This window comes from Urtica dioica, chromosome 2 (assembly GCF_054948205.1).
Source record: "Urtica dioica subsp. dioica isolate 48M chromosome 2, U.dioica_male_clone48M_v1_H2, whole genome shotgun sequence".
Classification (NCBI taxonomy): Eukaryota; Viridiplantae; Streptophyta; class Magnoliopsida; order Rosales; family Urticaceae; genus Urtica; species Urtica dioica.
In genome coordinates, this window is record NC_142757.1 from 4,806,789 (window position 1) to 4,824,082 (window position 17,294).

Sequence of the window (17,294 nt, forward strand, 5' to 3'; positions counted from 1 at the left end):
AGTACTGAAACGCTGCCGAACTCGTACCTCGCTCGTTTCTCTCAAGTCTCGACCTTTAAACACTAAACCCTCTACAAACCACCTCAATCCTACTAATGTTGAGCGTCGGAGAGGTAAACAGAGGCAACCCCTCTGTTTCCCCTTTGTAGTTCACACCTTTCTGTTCACGTTTCAGGTGCTTGGACGAGATAGAGATCATCTACAGCTAAGGGACGGCTTGGGATACCAAGCCCGACACGCTCGAGTCGAGGCGAGACCACTTGGTCCGGCCTTGGGTCTAACCGTCTACGACTCCTAAATCGTTGTCCGAAAAACTGCGACAACATTTTGGCGCTAGAAGGAGGGGATCTCTCGACCTTGACGACGCATTCCCTCTACCAGTTTCCTCCCTTTGTTCTCACGACTCTCGAGAGATGAGTCACATTCCCACTACCTCCGCGGGTACCCGAGCGACTGGCTCGAGGTACGGTCTTCGGCACCTCGCACATCGTCTTGAAGGGCAACCTCGCGATAGCGAGAGCCAGCCCCAAGACCCGATGGTTGACCCCGAGGCCGCGCTCCGAGAGGACATGGCCCGGCGGCTTGCGGAGCTCCTTGACCGCCCCGGCGTCGACGGTTCGCTCATAGCCGACCTCCTCGGCTATGACGTTGAGGATAGGTCCGCCAAAGACTACTCCGACTCCGAATATGTGGGGGAGTCGAGGACCAACGAGGCAACGCCTAGCCTCGCCCCTTCGCGGCCCGAGAGGCCCAACGACGCTTTGGCCGGACCGTCGCACATAGTGCGGCAGCAGGCACGGTCACATTCCCGGGGACTCGCCCCCTCGGTTTCAAGAGGTGGCCGGACACGGCCCCTCGCCGAGGAGAGAGCGACTCTGGTAGATGATGGGGCCGACAGCCGAAGCGCCCGCCGGACGGCCCGACCAAGGGCGACCTCACCTCGCCCCGCACCGAGTGCGGACCTTAGAGAGCGCTTGACGGCGCAGAGAAACTCCCGAGGGGAGGATCTCCGCCAAAGGCTAAACTCTCGAAGGGACGCGCTCCCCGCCGCAACTCTCGGCCGACCGCAGGCCAATGTCGTGGACCAAGCGTCCAACGAACGCCAACCGGTGACTCCCGTGGCCCCGACGATCGGCCCCGCTAACGGGCTCGACATGGTCACGATGATTCAAAGCCTCCAGAATCAAATCATCGAAATGAGGGAGTCGGGGAGGCAAAGGCCGTACGGAGGGATCGAGGAATCATACTCTCCCTTCGCCGCACAAATCCTCGCGCAACCATGCGTGGGGAACTTCAAGTTACCGTCCATTCCCCCCTACGATGGACGTACGGACCCCCACTTCCACGTCCAACACTATGAGACGTGGATGACTATGCAGGGGCAGGCGGACGCCACCCTCTGCCAAGCCTTCAGCCTGACCCTCACAGGCTCGGGGTTTGAGTGGTTCCGAAGCTTGAGGCCGGGAAGCATCCCGTCTTTCCGGGCCTTGCGAGAGGCTTTCCTCGCCCGATTCGCCACCCTCGTGGCGCAAAAGAAGCCGAAGACCCACCTCCTCTCTATCCGACAAGGAAGAGACGAGACGTTGAGACAATACCTCGCTCGCTTCACCGAGGAGTCTCACAAGGTCGAAGGGTTCGACGACAGGGACGCCATCACGGCGATCACCGAGGGAGTGCGCACGAGCGACTTCCTCAAGTCTATTGTTGGCCAAGTCCCGCGTGACATGGCGGAGCTGATGACAAGAGCCCGCACATACATGGGAGTCGAGGACTATCTCGATGGCTGAGATGGCCGAAAGGCAGGAGGACAGGGGAGTCGCCGCCGCGACGATCGAGACGAAGATCGTCCCGACCCCCGAAAGAGGAGGAATAAGGGAAGCCAGGCCCCTAACGGCCGTTCCCTCCCCGGGCCGAAGCCGTCGCATGTCGACAGCTTCCGGAGGTTCTCGCCATTCACTCCTCTGAACACTCCGCCGGAGCAAATCCTAGCTCTGCACCGTGACAAGTTGGGGAGCCCGACCCCGCTCACGAAGGATCCCGCCAAGAGGGATCAAAGCAAGTACTGTGACTACCATCAAGATCACGGGCACTTGACATCCGAATGCTATCAACTCAAGCGTCAGATTGAGGCCCTGATTCAAGATGGGAAGCTGAAAGAGTACGTCCTGAGAACTATCGGGACGGCCGCGGCGCACGGAGGTCGCCCGCGGCAAGGGAAGAAAGGCCCGGCGACGGTGACCGTCATGGACCGAGCGACAAACGAAGAGCCGGAGAGCTCGCAACTTCACGTCGTGGGTGCAATCTTGGGTGGCCCGGAGTTCGGAGACTCGGCTACGCAAAGGAAGAAGTACGTGCGCGAAGTTTCCCAAGGGAAAATAGCGCACTACATCAACCACACGTACGAGGTCCCTCCTCCAGCCCCCTTCGAGTCCATGTTCTTCACCGGACAAGAAGCAACGCGAGTTCTCCATCCACACAATGACGCGATAGTCGTCTCTGCCCCGGTCGCCAACAACCTCATCCGGAGAATCCTGATCGACAATGGGAGCTCCGCCGACATAATCTTCAAATCTGCGTTGGACAGGATGAAGCTCTCCGGGGTAAGACCTACCCAGATCTCAACCCCGCTCTTCGGCTTCTCTGGGGAGAGGGTTATGACGGAGGGAACTATCGACCTCCCGGTTACCTTCGGTACGCCGGGGGGGCTCGAGGTTACCCACATCGTGTCGTTCCTGGTGGTGGATCAGCCTTCGGCTTACAACATCATCGTCGGCCGCCCGACTCTCAATCGGTTGAAGGCCATAACGTCCACGTACCACCTGATGATGAAGTTCCCGACCGATAAAGGGATCGCCGTGATGTTGGGAGACCAATCCATGGCGAGGATGTGCTACATCCAGGGCGTGGACGGAAAAGGGAAAGGGAAGGTGGTGAGCACCGTCTTCCAACTCGGAGACAAATTCCCGTGCAAGTTAGAGGAGGGAGGCACCTTCGGAGAGCTAGACCAAAGGGACGAAGTCGAGCGTCGAAAGGTGGAGACACCGGACGACCTCGTTCCCGTCGTGTTGGACGACGCCAAACCTGATCAAGTGGTCAAGGTAGGCGCCCAACTCCCGTCTGAGACCCGAATCGAGCTCGCCGCTTTCCTCCGAGAGCACAAAGATGTCTTTGCGTGGACACACGCTGACATGCCGGGGATCGACCCCGAGATCATGGTTCATCGTCTCAACGACGACAAGAGAGTGGCCGAGCGCGTTCAACCGCGACGGGCGTTCAGTGGGGAGAGGTATCAAGCCATTGGTGAAGAAGTTGACAAACTCCTCGCCGCCGACTTCATCAGGGAGGCGGAGCACCCCAAGTGGGTGTCCAATGTGGTAATGGTCAAGAAGCCAAATGGGAAGTGGCGGATCTGTATCGATTACAAAGATCTCAACAAAGCCTGCCCAAAAGACAGCTTCCCTCTTCCGAGGATCGAGCAGCTCGTGGATGCCACGGCGGGCCACGAGTTGCTGAGCTTCATGGATGCCTATTCAGGCTACAACCAGATCCGCATGCACGAGCCGGATCAAATCAAGACCACCTTTGTTACGAACCGCGGACTCTACTGTTACAAGGTCATGCCCTTTGGCCTCAAAAACGCGGGAGCAACGTATCAAAGGTTGGTGAACCGCATGTTCGCCAATCAAATTGGCAAGACTATGGAGGTCTACGTGGATGACATGCTTGTCAAAAGCCTCAAAGCCCACGACCACGTCCGAGACCTTAGGGAAATGTTCACGATTCTGCGGCGCTACAAGATGAAGCTTAACCCCAACAAGTGCGCTTTCGGGGTCGAGTCTGGAAAGTTTCTGGGCTACATGGTGAGCCGCCGCGGGATCGAGGCCAATCCTGAGAAGATTAAGGCGATCTTAGAGATGAGGTCGCCACAAAAGGTCAAAGAAGTTCAAAGCTTGACGGGAAGGATCGCCGCCCTGACGTGATTTGTTTCCAAGGCCACTGACAGGTGCCAACCGTTCTTCAAGGCACTGAAGAAGACCGACGGGTTCGTGTGGACGGAGGAGTGCGAGGAAGCATTCCGCAATATGAAAGCCTATTTCACCTCCCCCCCGTTCCTCGCGAAGCCAAAGAACGGCGAAACCCTGTACCTCTACCTCGCGGTTTCCGATAGGGCCGTGAGCGCGGTCCTCATACGCGAAGAAGACAAGGTGCAATGGCCAGTCTACTACGTTAGCAAGGCGCTCCTCGACGCCGAAACCCGATACCCAGAGATCGAGAGACTGTCCCTCGCCCTCGTCATGAGCGCGAGAAAGCTCCGGCCCTACTTCCAGGCGCACCCCATCGTGGTCCGCTCGGGGCATCCCATCGAGAAGGCCCTTCAAAAAGGGACCTCCTCTCGAATGGCGATATGGTCCCAAGAGCTGGGCGAATACGGGGTCGAGTTCCAACCGAGAACCGCCATTAAGGGTCAGGCCCTCGCCGACTTCATCGCCGAGTTCACAAGCGCGCCCCCAACCAATGAGGGCGACGAAGGAAGTAAGACCACGGAAGACAAGGAGGACGACCATAGCGAGTCGTCAAGGAAGAGAACCAACGACCCGATAGGGCCGGTCTGGGATTTACACGTGGATGGCGCGTCAAACGCCCGGGGGGCTGGCGCCGGCGTTGTGCTCACAAATCCCGATAGGGAAAAGCTGAGGTACGCCCTGCGGTTCGAGTTCAAGGCTTCCAACAACGAGGCAGAGTACGAGGCTCTGATTGTTGGCTTGGAGCTAGCGAACAAGTTGGGCGCCCAAAACCTGCGCATCCATTGCGACTCGCAATTGATCGTGAATCAGGTTAAGGGCGACTACGCCGCAAAGGAGCCACACATGATCGCCTACTTGTCCAAGGCCCAAAAGAACTTGGAGGCCCTGTCGTGGTTCGAGATCGTTCAGGTCCCTCGAGAGGCGAACGTTGACGCCGACGCCCTAGCTCGCCTCGCGTCTGGGATAGACGAGGAAGGCGAGGGCAGCGTCCCAATCGAAGTGTTGACCCGACCCTACGTCTCGAGAGGCGACGTAGGGGTCATTGACGAGACTCCGCCTCCCTCATGGATGACCCTGCTCGTGGAATTCCTTAAACGGGGAGTCGTCCCCGAGGACAAAGAAGAAGCTAGAAAGCTGAGAAGCCTAGCCCCGAAGTACACAATGAGGGAGGACAGTTTGTTCAAGAGAGGCTACTCCATGCCCCTTCTCCGTTGCCTGACCGAGGTGGAGGCGAGGAAAGCACTCCACGAGGTGCACGAGGGGGTGTGCGGTAACCACGCCGCCGGGCAATCTTTGGCATTGAAGTTGCTAAGACTTGGATATTTCTGGCCAACCTTGAAAAAGGACTCCCACGAGTGGGCCAAGAAGTGTGACAAGTGCCAAAGGTTCGCCCACATTCCGCGCCAAGCACCGGCCCCTTTGTGTCCGATTATCGTGCCGCGACCTTTCACGAAGTGGGGAATCGACCTCATCGGCGAGCTACCTACGGCCCCGAGACAGTACAAGCACGCGATCGTGACTATCGATTACTTCACGAAGTGGGTAGAGGCTGAGCCGCTAGCAAAGATCACCGAGGCGAACACGACAGGCTTCATTTGGAGAAACATCATCTGCCGCTTCGGGATCCCTGCGTCAATTGTAACCGACAACGGAAAGCAATTCGACAATGCGCGCCTCCGAGAAATGTGCGAACAGCTTGGCATTAGCAAGACTTTCTCCTCTCCCCGCCATCCCCAAGCCAACGGTCAGGTCGAGGCGGTGAATAAGACGATCAAGGAGAACCTGAAGAAGAAGCTGGAGGCAAGAAAGGGGGCTTGGGCTGACGAGCTCCCCATGGTCTTATGGGCGTACCGCACCACCGCCCGAAACGCGACCGGCGAAACCCCTTTCGCTCTCGCGTTCGGCGTCGAGGCTGTGGTACCCGTCGAGATCAAGCTGCCAACCTTGCGCATCGAGGAGTACGACGAAGCCGCCAACAATGACGCGATCAGGCTCGAGCTAGACCTCATAGACGAAAAGAGGGCGGACGCACTTACCCGACTTGCTGCGCAGAAGAGGAAGGTCGAGAAGTACTACAACTCGAAGATCAAGCTGCAGAAGTTCGCCGACGGAAGCCTCGTCCTTCGAAGGGTGTTCCAAAACACCAAAGTGCAAGGTGCGGGAGTTCTAGGCCCCACCTGGGAAGGCCCGTACCGTGTGCGCCGAGCCATCCACAATGGCACATACGAGCTCGAGAACATGGAGGGACTCGTGTTCACACACCCGTGGAATGCGGAGCATCTCCGACAATATTACCAGTAGACGTTCATTCGTCCTTTTTTCGCTTTTTGTCTTCATGTAATTTTCGATTCTAGCAAAGTCAATTTTAAATTTCAAGTTTGGCCAAAGGCCTGGGATGTAATCTTTGAACCATTTCGGTAATTTAATAAATTACATTTCACTTCAATACACTTGGTATCTTAGTTTCTAGCCTCCTCTACGAGCACCCAAGAAACTCGGGGGGCTAAGGAGGATATTTCCATGCGCCAAACGGCAACAAAACACCCATAAATCGGATCCGCGCTCCGGACCTCCGACTTCGTACCCTCCCCGTGCGACGCTCTCGCACGGGTTGAGGCCGTATGCCGAGAGATAGCGAAACGTCGATGAATTGGATCCGCGCACCGGACCTCCGGCCTCGCGCGTCTTTTGCTGCGACCCTCTCGTGCACCGATGCACCTTGCGCACCAATAGGCGGCAAGTCATCGATGGATCACGTCCGCGCACCGGATTGTCGATCTCGGCAGTCAAAACCCAAAACGTGACACGCGTACCAACGAGTACCACGCTCGCTGGGAGCTGCAAACCTATCCCGAGACGCACGCCGATAGGTAGCGTACTCGCCAGAGGATGAACGCGACGGCCACCCAGCTCGCGCGCGCCGATAGGCAGCGAGTCGCAAATGGATGGCCGGAAATCGCACCCACCGGATGAAACTGGTCTAGCCTGCGTCCGTGGGAAACTTCGCCGCCAAATGCAGCAGTAAGCCGTGCCAACCGGTTACGCTAAGCATAGTAAGCCGGGCTCGTAAGACACGCACTATTCAAATTGCGCAAATCGATTACACTAAGCGTAGCAAGTCGAGAAAATAAGACGCACGATGAAAAGAAAGCTTCAATCAAGGCAAAACAATATTGCGTAAACAACCCGATAAGAAAAATACGAAAGTACGACGCAATCATAGCAAGAATCCGAAAGAAAGCATAAAGCAAGCGCTAAACAAGTGCGCGAAAAAAAAAACCAAAGAGAACTCGATCACTCCGAGCCATAATCGACCTGCTCTTCGTCGTCCTCAAGGTGAGGGGCGCCCGACCCGCCGACGGCTCCTCCGCCGGATTGACAGTTTGACGACTGGGCGGCCTCCGCAGGGACTTCGGGAGGCAGGTCGTCTTCCGGCAGCTCGTCCTCCAAGGGAGGAAACATGGCGTCGAAGAAGGAAAATGTGATCCCTCGAGACGCGTTCTCCTCCGCAGTCGCATCTTTGACCCGCATGGCCACCTCGTAACGGGCCACCTCTAGCGAGAGGTCCCAGTCCTCCTCCAGCTCTGTCTTCGATCGCACGGCGTCGTCCTTCTCCTCGATGAGGGTCTGCACCTCCGCCCGCAGGGTTTCCCTCTCCCTCTCGGCCCTGACCCGGGAGATCTCGCTTGCCGACAGTCGGGCGTGGACGATGTTCAGCTCTTCATCTCGGCTCGAGAGGGCCGCCTGGAGTTTCTTGGTCTCCCCTAAGAAAGTCTCGGCCGCCTGCTCAGCCTTCTCCCGAGACGCCTTCTCGGCCGCCGCCTTCTCACGAGCTCGCTTTAGTTCTTCCTCAAGCGCTTGGAACTCTTGGATGGGGCGAGCCCCCGCCAAGGCAGCGGCATGGGCGGCCGCTGTATCCTCCTTGTCTTTTTCCATGATCTGCATGCGACGCAACAGATCCCGGAGAATGCGGTCGCTCCGTTCTTGGCGTGCGAGCATCTGTGGAAACAAACAACGTACATGTAATCGAAATAAGCACAACAAATCGCAAATGAGGAAAACAAGCGAGTCATACCTTTCGGGCGTCGCCGATCCCGCTCTGGAAATGCTCAAGGTCGCTCACCGTCAGGAGACTCTTGAAATCCCGTAGTGAGGTTTCAAGGATCCCCTGAGAGCATCGGTCCCTCAGCTCCGCCGCCTCCGCCAGGAGCATCGACTCCATGCCATCTGGCGTCGCCGACGTATGAGCGCGCTTGTGGCCGGAGGACGAGCCGGGAAGGATCGTCGACGACGGTCGCTTGTTCGAGGAGTTCGCCTCGGTCCTCGCCCGCGTTGGAAGCCCCCTATGGCGGGCCTCAGCTTGTGGTTGAGCCGCGACCACGGCCTCGGCGTCGGGCGCCACCCTCGGTGCCTGCGTGCGTGGTCGGTGTCGCCGGGTCATCGTATCTGAAAAAGATGAAAAGGTGACAGGTTAGAGTGCAATACAATGGAATATACACTAATTAGAAGCTCGTGTGCGGTTGGTACCCCCCACGTCAGGGGGAGGAGCAGACGAGCCCCCCGCCTCTGATTCGGGGTCCTCCGTAGCCTCCACGGCGAGGCCCGAGATCGGAAGGGCGTCGTCTCCAGGCGGGAACCACCCAGTCCTTGCCATTAGGTCTGGGGACTCGAAGTGCCGTCCTTGTCGCCTTGATTCCGGGAGCGCCCTGATCACCGCGTGAAGCTCAGAGCTTTCGATATCGCCCATAGGTGGAAAATCAGCCGCAAGACCAAAGAAGAGAGGCGCGACCCCGAAGGCTGATTCGGATACCCATATCCAAGGATATCGGTGCTTCGAATTAACGTTGCTGACGATGACGAAGCGCTTGCGATGTAGCGCTTGGTAGAAGCCCGGCTTCCCCGGCACCCCTCGTATCGTCATGAGGTCCTGGATGTCGTCGGCAGTGACAGCCCTCTTCTTCGCCCGGTAAAGCATCATGTGGCACGCTGCGACCACCCGGTAGAAGGCCGGAGACATCTGTAAGGCGTGCACCCCCAGTCGAACTAGCAACTCCTGGATAACCGGTTGGAAAGGTAACCTTAGCCCACCGCGGAGGCTCGCTTTGTGGACCGCGGCGTACCCCCTTCGAGGGCGGGACGGAAGATCGTCAGGCAACGGTCTGAGGATTGGCACAGAGTCCGGGATGCTGTAGCGCTTCCTGAGGCTCTTGAAGCTGACGATGGAGATCAAGCTCGGGACATCGACGCCCGAGCAGTCAAAGTTACCCCGCACGGCTGACTCTCCTACCGGGAAGGACGAGGTCCGCGTTTCCTCTTGCGCAGTAGAGGAAAGTCCCCTCGCCGCGGGTGCTGCACGACGGCTCGACGAGTCGCCAGAGTGCCCAGAGTCCGGGGCGATGCCCGGGCGTTCGACCGGCTGCCGGCCGGCCGGGTCACTGTCATCGGGTCGACTCGTCCTGTGGCCGGCGACGTCCTCTCCTGCGTGCGCGTCAAGCCCGAGGACCCAGCCCGCCTCCTGGCTAGGTGGCTCCTCCACGCGCGGCCCCGGCGACCTCCGGCCTTCGGCGCACGCGCCAGGCCCGTCGGCCCGGCTCGGCTCTCGGCCAGTCGAGCCTCCGGCGTTTGAGGCTTGCCCGGGCGTCCCGGCGTTAGGCCCAGGCGCGTCCTGCCCGCCGGCCCGGCCCAGCTCGCGGGTTGCTGGGCCCTCCTCGCGCGCCTGTCGCCCAGCGGCCCTGTCCGGCGTTCGGCCGGTTGGGCCCTCCTCGCGCACGTCGGCCCGACCCGACTCCCGGCCGGCTGCAGTCTCATCACCTAGGCCCGGCCCATTGGGTCCTAGGGTTTGCAGGGCCACCAGGATGGCCGCCTCCCCCTCTCCAGCGTTGGGCGGCCGGCACTCCTCCTGTCCGGCGCCGGCGGCCCCTCATGCAGCGTCGGCCGGCGGCGCCCCCCCGACGTAGACGCGCTCCGGCCCGGCTGGGGCCGACCCGCCTGGGCTCCCACGGCCGCCGACCACCTGCAGCGCAGCCCCACCCGAGGGGGTGGGGTCCTCCCTGATGCCAACGCCGCCCCGGGCGGCGCTCCTCTGCGCCAGCGCGTCCTCTCCGGCGTCGGCCTCGCCAGACGCGTCGCCCGCGTCCTCCACGACCGGCTCGGTCCCCCCGGGACGAGGGACGTCTCCCCCAGGTCTGGGTTCGCCCCAGACGGCGCCGACTCGGCCGGGCCCGGCCTCCTCCACGCCGGCGTCGGCCTCCTCGGCCTGGTCGGCGTGCTCCCCGGTCGGGATCGTCGCGCGCGACTCCTCTGGCGCGATCCCGGGGCTGGGTCCAGCGCAGACGGCGCCGACCCAGCCAGGCGCGACTCCCCCGGCGTTGGCGGCGGCCTGCGCAGCGCCGCCGGTCTCCTGGGTGGTCGCCCCCGCGCGCGCGGCCTCCATGGCGCGTCCCTCGGCCAAGCCGGCCTCGTGCTGGTCGGCCCGGCCGTCCCCGGCGGCTGGTGTCATCAGGCCGGCGCTCTCCTGCCGGCGCTGGCCGTCTCCGGCACTCGCGCCCTCACCCTCGTCGGCCAGCCACGCTTCAACCAGTGAAAAATCCTCTCCGGTCATCTCAATAGCGTTGAACGAACGCGATGAGTGTCGAGTGTTGGGTGGTGTTGATGGTGGCGAAAATTGAGCCCAAAAAGCATCCAAATCCACGTGGTTTTCCCCAAACAAATCATGTAAGCCATCGTCAACGGTCCCACATCCCGGGTCAATGGGGTCCATGGCGCGAATAACGAAGCGAGCACGATCGACAAAAAATATAATAATAAAAACAACATAAAAGGACGTCGGAGCATACCTCTTGACGGTGGGCTTCTCCGATGGGCCAACGTCGGACTCTGAGTTTACCACGCGATTTACAATCGATGATAAACTCGGGGGGCTAATGTTACCGGTCCGTCTCGGTCCGGTAGATCGACGACGGCCACGCTGGCGGCCGTCCTGAGCCCGGCACTCGTCCGGGGCCGGCACTCGCCGTGGCCGGCTCTCCAAGGCCGGCCCTCCTCGGCCGGCGCTCCAAGGCCGGCCCTCCTCGGCCGGCGCTCCAAGGCCGGCCCTCCTCGGCCGGCGCTCCAAGGCCGGCCCTCCTCGGCCGGCGCTCCAAGGCCGGCCCTCCTCGGCCGGCGCTCCAAGGCCGGCCCCCCTCGGCCGGCGCTCCAAGGCCGGCCCCCCTCGGCCGGCGCTCCAAGGCCGGCCCTCCTCGGCCGGCGCTCCAAGGCCGGCCCTCCTCGGCCGGCGCTCCAAGGCCGGCCCTCCTCGGCCGGCGCTCCATGGCCGGCCCTCCTCGGCCGGCGCTCCAAGGCCGGCCCTCCTCGGCCGGCGCTCCAAGGCCGGCCCTCCTCGGCCGGCGCTCCAAGGCCGGCCCTCCTCGGCCGGCGCTCCAAGGCCGGCCCTCCTCGGTCGGCGCTCCATGGCCGGCCCTCCTCGGTCGGCGCTCCAAGACCGGCCCTCCACGGCCGGCGCTCCAAGGCCGGCCTTCCAAGGCCGGCCCTCGGCCAAGGGGTTCCTCAAACACCTCTTGGCCGCCTATAAATATGAGGGTCTCTCCCTCGACCCAGGTAATCCGAATTTGAGTACTGAAACGCTGCCGAACTCGTACCTCGCTCGTTTCTCTCAAGTCTCGACCTCTAAACACTAAACCCTCTACAAACCACCTCAATCCTACTAATGTTGAGCGTCGGAGAGGTAAACAGAGGCAACCCCTCTGTTTCCCCTTTGTAGTTCACACCTTTCTGTTCACGTTTCAGGTGCTTGGACGAGATAGAGATCATCTACAGCTAAGGGACGGCTTGGGATACCAAGCCCGACACGCTCGAGTCAAGGCGAGACCACTTGGTCCGGCCTTGGGTCTAACCGTCTACGACTCCTAAATCGTTGTCCGAAAAACTGCGACAACATCAGTCGTTCGTGTGTTGTTCGCTTGGTTTGGGTTCCTGGCGGCGGAGGAGAACAGTGGACCACAGCGACGACGAATATGAGAGGGAGAGACAAATTTGAGATAAAAAAGAGAGACAGAGTGAGACAGTGGAGTTTAGGTTTTTTTTTCCAGAAAGAGTTGTTTTTGTTTTGTTTATTATGATAGGATTCGCACTGAAAGTAAATAAAAACAAATTCCGGCCAAATGAAAAAATGAGGGGGAGAAGCTGAGCGCCTAATTTTTTTTAGACTTTCAGGTGCGACTAGTCGCACCTGAAAGTTTTCAAAACTATTGGGTGCAGTCGCACCCAATACCACTTAAAATCAGCGAATTTTTTTTCCTTTTTGGAGCCCTTTGGGTGCGACAAGTCGCACCTGATGCCCAATTAGGTGCGACTTTTAGGTGCGACAAGTCGCACCTAATACCCTTCCGCACCAGAAAGCCTTATTTGTAGTAGTGATAGGACGAAATGAATGTCAATAAATTTTTTGACAAGGTCATTTGATGACAAATGAAACTTAAAACACTCAGCCATTAATAGTTTATTGGGCCTTGAGGATTAATTTCATTTCATAGAATTTTACTTGAAAATTCTTAATGGGATTTTTTTATGTTGTCATGAACAAATGAAGAAAAATCTAGAAGGCCCTTCTAGAAGCCTTATTTTCGTCCAACCCAAGGAAAAGAGAGAGTAAATTTCGTCCATGAGGTGGGCGCATATTTGGAGGAATGGGTAATAAAGGATTGCTCATAAAGGCTTGGAAAATAAGAGGAAACTACTTCTTTCCAAGGCCAACCCTTCTCCTATAAATAGGACCCTCATTTCTCTCATTCTATTCATTCCACATAAGTTAGAGATTGAGAGACTCCCTCTCTAGGCCTTGTGGCCGATTTCTCCTCTCTCTCTCTCTCTAGTTATTTTTGTTTTTGTTTTGGCACCTAGGTCCTCATTAGACCTAGTGGTTTTAGCTCTTCGACTTTGAGACTTGTTCTCAAGTCGTCGTGTTTAAAAGTGCCCACTCACTAATTCCTTATTTCTCGAGTGATTCATGTGATAGAAACTTTCGTGGTTTCTCGAGTTGGAGAGGAAAGAAGAGAAACGTGCTGCGATGGGAGACGAACGATATCAACCTTCCGAAGGCTCATCAACGTTCAAGCATCTAAAATGTTAGTAAACTTCTATGCTCATAATAGTTTTTATTTATATGTACTTGCTCTTTGTCTAGGTTAGTAAAAACGTTTTACTAGTTAAAAGAAATTTTTTAAAATTCCGCCGCTTACCGAAGCGTTAAACTTTTTCTTAAACCCTAGATATCTCAAAACAACCTCCCACTCAAATTTCAAGGGCATATAGATTTTGAACATATGTGATATAGATATAGTTTTGAAAACATCTTTAAAACTTATTCGATTTCGATGACAAATTATTTTAAAGTTTGAAAGCGAAAACGGTTTTTCAATATTCAAATTAGTTTTGTAAAAATTTAATTTCAATTAAACTTTGAAAAGTAAAAAAATTTTAATCTTTCACATTATGTTTATTATCTTATAAAAAAAAATTTGCTCAAGGAAATATTGTCATTAGAATTCTATAACTCATGGAGTGGGGTCCTAAATTCGAAATTCAATAATTCTAAAAAATTGGACATTTGGAACAGCCGTGCACCTCTGAGTTAAATTGCCATAACTTGCGGCTCCTATGTCCTTTCGACCTCAAACCAACTGCATTGGAAAGAGGACAAACAGAAATTTAATTTGATTCAAGAATCATTAAATTTATAATTCTGAGCTGAGAGTTGTGCCACTTTTACTGCAGGTTTTCTCGACCTCGAAGAAAACTGGAAATAATTAAAGTTCGGACTTTGAGTGCGAAAAAGAATCGAGTGTAACGGAACGTTTTAGGAAGTTGTTAAAGCTTTTATATATTTTTTATTAACATGGTAATAACATGGTATAAAAGAAAATAACAACAAACATAAAATGAAACGACTAAATAAACGAAACTAGCAAGACAATATAACTAGTCACAAAATTACTCGAAATTTTCTCAAACTTAAAAACACGTTTTTCATTATAAAAAAATAAACTTTTAGAACTGATTCTAAACTGTTTTAATAACATCCCAATGTCATAGAAAATCAACATGATTTTTAATTTAAAGGTATGATCAATAAATTAAAAAAATCTAAGAAAACAATTCTAACTTGTCACAAAATTAGTAAACTTTCGAAAACGATTTTCAAGCTCATAACTTTAATTACATGTACATGCATATCTTTGACCATAGCTCTGATACCATTTGTTGGAATTGATCTAGGGTTAAGAAAATATTTAACGCTTCTAGCAAGCGGCGGATTTTAAAATTTTTCTTTAAAACTAGTATAACGATTTTACTAACCTAGACAAGTACATTTAAATTAAAATTATTAATGAGCATTATTTGTTTACTAAACTTTGAGAAGCTTGAACGTTGAGAAGCCTTTGTAAGGTTGAAACGTTCGTCTCTCCATGCAGCTCATCTCTCTTCTTTCCTCGGGAACTCGAGCAACCACGAAAGTTTCTATCACAAGAATCACTTGAGAAAAAAAGGAATTAGTGCGTGGGCACTTTTTAAACACGACGACTCAAGAACAAGTCTAAGAGTCGAAGAGCTAAAACACTAGGTCAAATGTGGACCTAGGTGCCAAAACAAAAACGAAAGAAAACTAGAGAGAGAAAGGGGAGGGGCGGCCACAAGTTCTAGAGATAGAGTATCTCAATCTCTAACTTATGTGGAATGAAAAGACAATGAGAATGAGGCCTCTATTTATAGTGGAGGGATTACCTTCATGAAGGTAGTTTGCTCTTCTATAGAATTTCACATATTCATGAGCAAATATTCCTTATTTCCTTCTATAGAATATCACATATTCTTTTGGCAAGTATCTTCAGACATTAATGCACAACATAAACTCTCTTTCACAATATGGGTTGGGCGGCCAAGAAGGCCTTCTATAAGTTGTTTCTACATTTTTCTGCACTTGTTTATGACAACATAAGAAAAGCTCATTAAAAAATTTCAAATAAATTATATGAAATGAAATTAATTCACAAGGCCCAATCAACTTGAAATTGCCTAGTGATTTAAGACATCATATGACCACGTCAAAAAATTTATTGACATTCATTTCATTCTATGTCTAAAAAGACAAAATTACCATTTAGACAATTTTCGTAAAACTTGTCTCGTTCTTGTTTTGACTTAACTTCTAGTTTAACTATTCCTATTCGATATGATTTGTGACAGTGACCTCATGGATCCAAATTAACAAAGCTTGAGCTAAAATACTTGGACTCAAAAGTTCACAAACCTTTTCGAAGTTTAGCTTAATGTCAACCGACTCCACTAAAGAGCTGACACTCGGAATCTCTCGGTTCAAATGAATTTATTTTCTACTCAAGAATTTAACTAAATTGTGATAAGTGGATCCACTGAATATTATCTATGTTTACCCTTCATGAATATCATCAGCTAGTCGGGATTTACAAAATTACCATTTTAACCTTCTAGCTGTTATTTCCTCAACTCCTTTGTCGCTTGTGAATAAGTTAGAAACAATGTATCGACGAGGAGCTAACAAGTCACATTGTTTCATCCAAAAGAGTCATGACTCAATTTGGACACTGGCCAGTTTATTTATTCACATTCCAAGGAACAAAGCATGAGGTGATATACATTGCATTTCAGCAATCTTGTACATGAATTGCATATCTATGAGAACTTCACAAAGTTATTCATGACATCTTCATAACTTTCACCAATAGGTCTTGTTAAGAATCACATAGTGAATACGAACTCTGACTTTCTCAAATGAGAATACGTAAGCTGTGAAATGGCATGTCTCATTTCAGGATTAAGGTAAGCATGATGCAATTCATACGTAGTGACTTCGAGACATAAGAGGTTAAATGGTTTGTTCTTATCTTGTCTCTAGAAGTGCACTGGTCAATTCAGTACCTTCGGAAGATACCTAGAAGAAATATAGAGTCTCCAACTCTCAATGTCCCATAACCAGACATCATAGATTCTCCTAGCAATCGTACTGAGCTCAATAGTCCTTTGATCCTTAGATTGTGAATGTATTGTTTTAAGAAAACCATGAAGAGTTTGTTCATTCAAATCTACATTTGTCTATTCATGTGTTGTTAGGTTTGTTTATGGACTAAAGACTAAGGTTTTATCATAAAGCTTCAGACTAGGAAAGATGGATGAACGTTTCAACTTTTATTAATAAATAGGAAATTACAAGCAAGAGTCTTTGTGAGACTTTATTACATCAAATGTACAAAAACAAAAGACTACAACTCTTCTTGTGGGCACCATTGACAACAGATAGTTTATAAACTATCGGACCGCTTGTTGTCTTGCTTGACGTCCTTGCCCTCCAAACATCTCATGGAGATTGTAGAATATATCGGCGATAGTTTAGATGTCACGATGTTGTTGTTGCAACACACTGTTCAAAGATGCGAAAATATAGCACATCGCAATCTCATCGGATCGAAGCCAGGCCGCCAAGGCGTTTTTATCCTCTTGTGTCAAATCTTCATTCGTTTGAGGACGACAGGGGGTGGTGAGAACCCATTTGTGCTTGTCGACAGTAAGGAGTATGTCGAGGTTACGTTTCCAGTCGACGTAATTTTCGCCTTCGAGTTTATTCGAGGAAAGAATGGTTGAGAGAGGGTTTAGAGACATGTTGCCTATAAGAGTTGAAACAAGTTTATGATTAATCTTTCGTTTAGTATTTAAGTTTTTATCATTTAATAAAATCCAAAGGTGTTACAAAAAAAATGATAATCTACTCCCTCAAGAGAAGGCCGCAAAAAATCTCCTTTCATAAGTAAATGACAAAGCATTAATGCTTAGCCAAGGTGTCAATACACCAATTTTGACTAGCCACCTTTTAAAATGGTTTGATCACTAACATCATTTTGTAGAGCCTCGAGGGAGGATTAGTAGGAATTGAGTCTAAGTGTGCAACCAACCACTTTGGCCAAAAGGTCAACTTTGAAAATACAATCCCTCGAGAGGAGGCCTTGCCTTCATCGTCTCATTCTCGGACGTAGCTCATTGAGCAATGATCGAAGAAAAAACACCATAGATTACTCCCATTGAAGAAAGGGCAACAAGAGTGACTCTTAGTCTCACATTACTTCCTTTTTTCATTAGTGTTGGGGATCGTGGGTTCCAAACAACAAGTATAACCCTCCCACTTAGTTTTTGGAGTTGGCACGTCGTCTTTATAAGTTCGGAAACAAATTTCCTATTTATAGA